This window comes from Pleurodeles waltl, chromosome 12 (assembly GCF_031143425.1).
Source record: "Pleurodeles waltl isolate 20211129_DDA chromosome 12, aPleWal1.hap1.20221129, whole genome shotgun sequence".
NCBI classification, from domain to species: domain Eukaryota; kingdom Metazoa; phylum Chordata; class Amphibia; order Caudata; family Salamandridae; genus Pleurodeles; species Pleurodeles waltl.
The window spans coordinates 113277349-113285481 of record NC_090451.1 but is presented as its reverse complement, the minus strand read 5'-3'; the positions used below and the strand labels follow the sequence as shown (position 1 = coordinate 113285481).

At 45.1% G+C, this 8133-nt stretch overlaps 1 non-coding gene across 1 annotated transcript; it reads right to left on the bottom strand.

Moving 5' to 3' along the window:
• Positions 1–380: 380 nt before the first annotated feature.
• Positions 381–452, bottom strand: TRNAH-GUG (transfer RNA histidin (anticodon GUG)). The gene has a single exon. It is a non-coding gene; the product is annotated as a tRNA-His (tRNA).
• Positions 453–8133: the final 7681 nt, after the last annotated feature.

The window sequence follows — 8133 nt, the reverse complement described above, 5'->3', positions numbered from 1 at the left end:
AGCATAACCACTGAGGTTCTGATTAGCAGAGCCTCAGTGAGACAGTTAGTCACTACACAGGTAACACATACAGGCACACTTATGAGCACTGGGGCCCTGGGTTACCAGGGTCCCAGTGACACATACAACTAAAACAACATATATACAGTGAAAAATGGGGGTAACATGCCAGGCAAGATGGTACTTTCCTACACTTTTCACATCAGGACCGCCACAAACGTAAAAGCGCAGAAAGGTGAAATAAATAATAACATTGTTAACGCGTTCTTCAAAGACATTTAATTTCACCGTTGAAATTAGGTTCAAGCTCTTAACTCATGTAAATATTAAGAAGTGAGAATAAAAATGCTGCCCAACTGCCGTGACATTGCCACCCGCAATGCCGTGACTCGGATTCGAACCGAGGTTGCTGCGGCCACAACGCAGAATACTAACCACTATACGATCACGGCGAGCTACTTGGGCTCTGAAAAGACTACCCTGGTGTGGCTCTGATAGGCTGAAAAAAGGTCACAGTGTCTGTGGAGTGGATAGATTTAGCATTTGTTTAAAACCCATCTTTTCAAGTTAGATCAGGGTCTTTTCTTTGAGTAGCAGATCACAGCAAATATTTACCTCTCTGCTTCCAGTGACAAGACTCCCCATAAACCAAGAAGCCCAGACTTCTTAACAAGATCCACCACTCTGCCCTGCAAGTCTCAAGTGTTCTATGACTGCTGGGGTCGGGGAAGTGAACACTGCAAAAACTTAATCCACGGCCGACCAAACTCCTCCAGGCCAGGAGGGGCTCGGAACAGGCCCCCACATATTGTTGTTTTTTTCTTTTCTGGGTGTCTCTTCAGACACATTCAGCTGCTTGGTGCATACTGCTTTAGAGTTGCATTGTGTGGAATGAAGTGGCGTAAACTTGACTAGCAAACAATGGAGTGGTGATGAATGGAGGGTCATAGAAGGGAGTAGATTGAAGTGCAAAGAGTAGAGTGACGTAATGTGTCATAGAATACAGTGGAATATAATGAAGTGGTGTGCCTTGGCATGGCGTTGAATAGCATTGTGAGGAATGGAGTGGCATAGAGCAGAGTGGGGTAGAGAGGAGTGAGGTTGCATAGAATGGCATAGAGTAGCATAGAGTAAAGTAGTGTGGTGTAGAGTGGCATAGTGTGGTGTAGAGTGAAGTGGCATGGAATGGCATAGAGTCAGAGAACAGTGTGTCATGGAGAGGGGTGGCAAAGAATTAGGAGGAGTGGAGTCGGACTGCATGAAGTAGAGTGTTGTGGAGTTGAGTAGCATACAGTCGCGTTGCATGGAGTGACACTGTGGTGTAGAGAGGAGCAGAGAAAAAAGTGGCATAGAGTAGAAAGGCCTACAGGAGAGTAGTGTAGAGTGGCACAGCATAGAGTAGTGTGCAGTAGAGTGGCATAGAGTAGAGCGCATGTAGTGCCATTGAGTGATATTGTGTGAGATGGAGTGGAGTGGAGTACAGTGAAGTGGCATGGAATGAAGTAGTATAGAGTAGAGTGGGAGAGAGTAAAGTGGAGTGGCATAGAGTGAACTAGAGTAGAGCGTAGTGGGATAGAGTGGAGTAGCATGGAGTGGAATGGAGAGGCACAGAGTAGGGTAGAGTGCAAAAGTGTGGAATGGCATGGAGTTGAGTGGAGTGGCATAGAGTAGAGTGGCATTCTGTGGGGTGGATTAGAGTGGCATGGAGTGGCATACAGTAGAGTGGAATAGAGCTTAGTGGTGGAGAGTACAGTGGCTTTGAGTGGAGTATAGTAACATGGAGTAGAGTAGCGTAGAGTAGAGAGGGGTGCAACGGAGTAGAGTGGCATAGAGTTGAGTGGTGTACAGTGGCGTAGAGTAGAATGGGATAAAATAAAGTGGGGTACAGTAGACTGGAGTAGAGTAGCATAGAGTGGAGAGGCATAGAGTGGAGAGGAGTAAAGTAGAGTGGAATTGTATAGAGTAGAGTTCAGTTGAGTATTCTAGAGTGATGTAGAGCAGAGTGGCATAGAGTCACATAAAGTGGCATTCTATGAAGTAGGGTGGCGTAGAGAGGAATGAAGGGAAGTGGCATAGAGTAGAGTGGAGTGGAGTGGAGTAGAGGGGCATAGCAGAGAGTGACAGGGTGGAGTGGCATAGAATGGAGTAGCATAAAGTGGAGTGGAGTGGCATATAGTGGAGTGGCATAGATTAGAGTGGCATAGAGTGGAGTGATAGAGTGGAACAATGTAGATTAGAGTGGAGTAGAACTGAGTAGAGTGGAGTGGTATAGAGTTGCACAGTGTAGAGTACAGTGGCACTGAGGGGAGTAGAGTATAGTCATGTAGAGGAATACAGTGTGAGAAAGTAACTAAAGTGTCAATAGAGACGGCGTTTAGGGTGAAAAATAAGCTGTATGCTTGTCATGAATGTTGGTAAGCACATTGCACATCCAAGAATGATACGAAAACACTTTTAAAATATAAAAAATAGCGTACTGTAGAAAGACGAAAAGAACACATGTACTTGGTCCATCCTCCATGGAGGAATGAACACAAGAAAGGAAGATTCAGTCTATGGGAGCTAAGCAATCGAAATATTGTAAATGTGAGTGACATAGAAAACAATTAATGGTAAGTAAGCTATGGGCGTGTGGTAAGCCCACTGAATTCTAAACAATATGTCTCACAGCACATTCACTGTGTACGCAAGACATAAAAAGGTGTGACTAAGAGAATTCTGAGATTTAGAGCTTGACAGCGATTCACAACCCAACCAAACTGAGCCCTATATATTAATTTACAACAGAGCCAAAGTACACCTTTTATACCCCCAATGGTGGAGGTAAGATATTCAGCAGACACGTGGTCTCCCAGTGCTAAAGGATTTTGGCTAGATATGAAGTGGGCGAAGTGCCCTGAAAACATTATAAAAGTAGGACACGTGCTATAAGCAGACATCACTTCCTTGGCAAGGCAGAAGAAAGGGCACTTCAGAGGGAAGAAATGAGAGGGCTGAGGAACAGACAGATAGCTCCCCTATGGGCAGAGGTGGCGGGAGCATGGAACACTCCTGACATGACTATGATGACGATGCAGATGGGCCTCTTAACTTGCGGAGTTAGGAGCACGACAAACACACCTCTACTAGACCTCCCTGGAAGATCATACACTGGGGAGGGTTCCCCTGGGTCCCTTCCCCCCCCCATTGGGCCCCATACAGCTGTAGACACACTCACACGATGCGTAGTTAGGTCTCGTTTCTGGGCAAGTTGTTTGGCTTGCTTGTTATTTGTTGTAATAAGAGATGATGAGTACCTGACGTGCCAGAGCTGGAAATGGTGGCAACCGACCACCCTGCTCCATGGGCATACAGCGCTGAACCGGAGACCCACAGGAGGCCCACACCACAGATCACAAGCCTGCTTACAGATTTATGCAAGGAACAGCCCTCAGCGTGGTGGTAACATAATATAATAGCAGTAATGGGGAACTGTTCAAAAGTTGTCATGGAAAGGAGATTCATACAGCTCTGCAACCTGTTTCAATCCTGTGAATAATATGTACCATCTGAAATACCAATAAATAAAAAAAATAAAACATCTGCTTCACAACTTAGGGTAAGGCTGGTGTTGTAGTGGTAGATCTGAGGCCCTAGGAGAGCTGGAGACCCCACAGAGCTACAGCAGCTCAGAAGTCCACTTAGGCTTCATCAGGGACCCCTTTTGTGACTTGAAAACCCATTAATGCAACAATAAAGGGGTGAAGTAAATGTCATCAACATTGCATAAACTGGTGTTCTTTGCAGTTTTTTTAATAAATAACAGCGCCTGGAAGCCCTTCTGACTGTGAAGGTTTGTTTAACAAATAGTGTTGTAACAACATAAAAGAGGGGGAACTGTAAGACAGTTGCACAGATAGAAGGACGGATAGAAGGTTAAACAGATCGTCATAAATAAGCCACATGCACCGATGCATCTGTACAGGTTTGTAGACAGAAAGGCAGGTATGTAGCTGTTAGTAAATCATGGATGAGATATAATCAGCTTCACAGAAACCGCTGTAAATCACACGCGCCTGCTTTAGAAATAACCACGCCACAAAGACCTTGGTAGTCAGCATGTAGGCTTTAAAGTGTTAACATAAACAGAGATGGGCAGAAATAGGCAGTAAGGCAGATACCCAGATTGAAATAGAAAGTAAATAGAAAGCACATGTAGTAATAGACGTGGACCGATAAGTATATAGAGAAGCAGCTGTTGGTACGAAAATGGGATCACATATGATCAACTTTGTGTGGACTGTCAGGATTTGAAAACGGTTGCTTCATACCAAAAAAAACCATAGCGCCAAGATGTCCTCCTCAATGTCCCTATGAGCGTTATAGTGTTAACAAAGCATACAGCCAGGCATCAACACTCTGTTAGACAGGTTCACAGTCACGCACAGGTAGGTGAGCAGATAGATAAGCAGGCACACAGGCAAAAAGATGGATGGACAGATGAATGGATCAATAGATGGACGGACCTCTCTGTTAAACATGAGTCAAATGTAGGGATGGGCGTAACCAGTGTAACTCACTGCAGTGTAATTACGCGAAATTACAGCAACATTATGCGAGGTTGTATAGAATTACACAAGGGTATTTTCCTGGTGCAAAATACACGCTCAGATCCGAAAGGAACCTGATATACACTTTGCACAAGAAAATCGCTCTAAATGCAACAGAACTGGCACAACAGCCGCTGCTCGCGCTCTTTTCCTCCGCTCTCGGGTAGATGTCTTTCCCCACATTACTCCAAATTCCACAAAGGAGCGTAATTGTGTAATTCACGATTCAACCACGACTAATAAACTTGGCTTAAGTTTTAAAACTTTCCCTCTAGCTGCCCGGTGATCCGTCGGGTGAGGGATGATGAAGCCAAACGCTGATTGGGTGAGCGCGCCTCTCAGTGTCCTTCTCCGTCGCCTCTTTCTTTCAGACCCTTGGGAGCTCAGTCTTACTTTCTATACAAATATTTATTTTTAGACCTTTTTTCTTCGCGGCCTGAATTGCTGCAAAAACTGATATTTGACTAGCAGGATCCCTTTCAACATTGAAAGCTACTCCGCGTCAGTACAGGAGCCTCGGCGCTGCAGGTACAGGAGACACAGACATCCATCCCTCTTGCTGACCGGGTCCCGTGAAACCAAACTGTAGCTCATACTTTTCACATCAGGACCGCCACAAACGTAAAAGCGCAGAAAGGTGAAATAAATAATAACATTGTTAACGCGTTCTTCAAAGACATTTAATTTCACAGTTGAAATTAGGTTCAAGCTCTTAACTCATGTAAATATTAAGAAGTGAGAATAAAAATGCTGCCCAACTGCCGTGACATTGCCACCCGCAATGCCGTGACTCGAATTCGAACCGAGGTTGCTGCGGCCACAACGCAGAATACTAACCACTATACGATCACGGCGAGCTACTTGGGCTCTGAAAAGACTACCCTGGTGTGGCTCTGATAGGCTGAAAAAAGGTCACAGTGTCTGTGGAGTGGATAGATTTAGCATTTGTTTAAAACCCATCTTTTCAAGTTAGATCAGGGTCTTTTCTTTGAGTAGCAGATCACAGCAAATATTTACCTCTCTGCTTCCAGTGACAAGACTCCCCATAAACCAAGAAGCCCAGACTTCTTAACAAGATCCACCACTCTGCCCTGCAAGTCTCAAGTGTTCTATGACTGCTGGGGTCGGGGAAGTGAACACTGCAAAAACTTAATCCACGGCCGACCAAACTCCTCCAGGCCAGGAGGGGCTCGGAACAGGCCCCCACATATTGTTGTTTTTTTCTTTTCTGGGTGTCTCTTCAGACACATTCAGCTGCTTGGTGCATACTGCTTTAGAGTTGCATTGTGTGGAATGAAGTGGCGTAAACTTGACTAGCAAACAATGGAGTGGTGATGAATGGAGGGTCATAGAAGGGAGTAGATTGAAGTGCAAAGAGTAGAGTGACGTAATGTGTCATAGAATACAGTGGAATATAATGAAGTGGTGTGCCTTGGCATGGCGTTGAATAGCATTGTGAGGAATGGAGTGGCATAGAGCAGAGTGGGGTAGAGAGGAGTGAGGTTGCATAGAATGGCATAGAGTAGCATAGAGTAAAGTAGTGTGGTGTAGAGTGGCATAGTGTGGTGTAGAGTGAAGTGGCATGGAATGGCATAGAGTCAGAGAACAGTGTGTCATGGAGAGGGGTGGCAAAGAATTAGGAGGAGTGGAGTCGGACTGCATGAAGTAGAGTGTTGTGGAGTTGAGTAGCATACAGTCGCGTTGCATGGAGTGACACTGTGGTGTAGAGAGGAGCAGAGAAAAAAGTGGCATAGAGTAGAAAGGCCTACAGGAGAGTAGTGTAGAGTGGCACAGCATAGAGTAGTGTGCAGTAGAGTGGCATAGAGTAGAGCGCATGTAGTGCCATTGAGTGATATTGTGTGAGATGGAGTGGAGTGGAGTACAGTGAAGTGGCATGGAATGAAGTAGTATAGAGTAGAGTGGGAGAGAGTAAAGTGGAGTGGCATAGAGTGAACTAGAGTAGAGCGTAGTGGGATAGAGTGGAGTAGCATGGAGTGGAATGGAGAGGCACAGAGTAGGGTAGAGTGCAAAAGTGTGGAATGGCATGGAGTTGAGTGGAGTGGCATAGAGTAGAGTGGCATTCTGTGGGGTGGATTAGAGTGGCATACAGTAGAGTGGAATAGAGCTTAGTGGTGGAGAGTACAGTGGCTTAGAGTGGAGTATAGTAACATGGAGTAGAGTAGCGTAGAGTAGAGAGGGGTGCAACGGAGTAGAGTGGCATAGAGTTGAGTGGTGTACAGTGGCGTAGAGTAGAATGGGATAAAATAAAGTGGGGTACAGTAGACTGGAGTAGAGTAGCATAGAGTGGAGAGGCATAGAGTGGAGAGGAGTAAAGTAGAGTGGAATTGTATAGAGTAGAGTTCAGTTGAGTATTCTAGAGTGATGTAGAGCAGAGTGGCATAGAGTCACATAAAGTGGCATTCTATGAAGTAGGGTGGCGTAGAGAGGAATGAAGGGAAGTGGCATAGAGTAGAGTGGAGTGGAGTGGAGTAGAGGGGCATAGCAGAGAGTGACAGGGTGGAGTGGCATAGAATGGAGTAGCATAAAGTGGAGTGAAGTGGCATATAGTGGAGTGGTATAGATTAGAGTGGCATAGAGTGGAGTGATAGAGTGGAACAATGTAGATTAGAGTGGAGTAGAACTGAGTAGAGTGGAGTGGTGTAGAGTTGCACAGTGTAGAGTACAGTGGCACTGAGGGGAGTAGAGTATAGTCATGTAGAGGAATACAGTGTGAGAAAGTAACTAAAGTGTCAATAGAGACGGCGTTTAGGGTGAAAAATAAGCTGTATGCTTGTCATGAATGTTGGAAAGCACATTGCACATCCAAGAATGATACGAAAACACTTTTAAAATATAAAAAATAGCGTACTGTAGAAAGACGAAAAGAACAAATGTACTTGGTCCATCCTCCATGGAGGAATGAACACAAGAAAGGAAGATTCAGTCTATGGGAGCTAAGCAATCGAAATATTGCAAATGTGAGTGACATAGAAAACAATTAATGGTAAGTAAGCTATGGGCGTGTGGTAAGCCCACTGAATTCTAAACAATATGTCTCACAGCACATTCACTGTGTACGCAAGACATAAAAAGGTGTGACTAAGAGAATTCTGAGATTTAGAGCTTGACAGCAATTCACAACCCAACCAAACTGAGCCCTATATATTAATTTACAACAGAGCCAAAGTACACCTTTTATACCCCCAATGGTGGAGGTAAGATATTCAGCAGACACGTGGTCTCCCAGTGCTAAGGGATTTTGGCTAGATATGAAGTGGGCGAAGTGCCCTGAAAACATTATAAAAGTAGGACACGTGCTATAAGCAGACATCACTTCCTTGGCAAGGCAGAAGAAAGGGCACTTCAGAGGGAAGAAATGAGAGGGCTGAGGAACAGACAGATAGCTCCCCTATGGGCAGAGGTGGCGGGAGCATGGAACACTCCTGACATGACTATGATGACGATGCAGATGGGCCTCTTAACTTGCGGAGTTAGGAGCACGACAAACACACCTCTCCTAGACCTCCCTGGAAGATCATACACT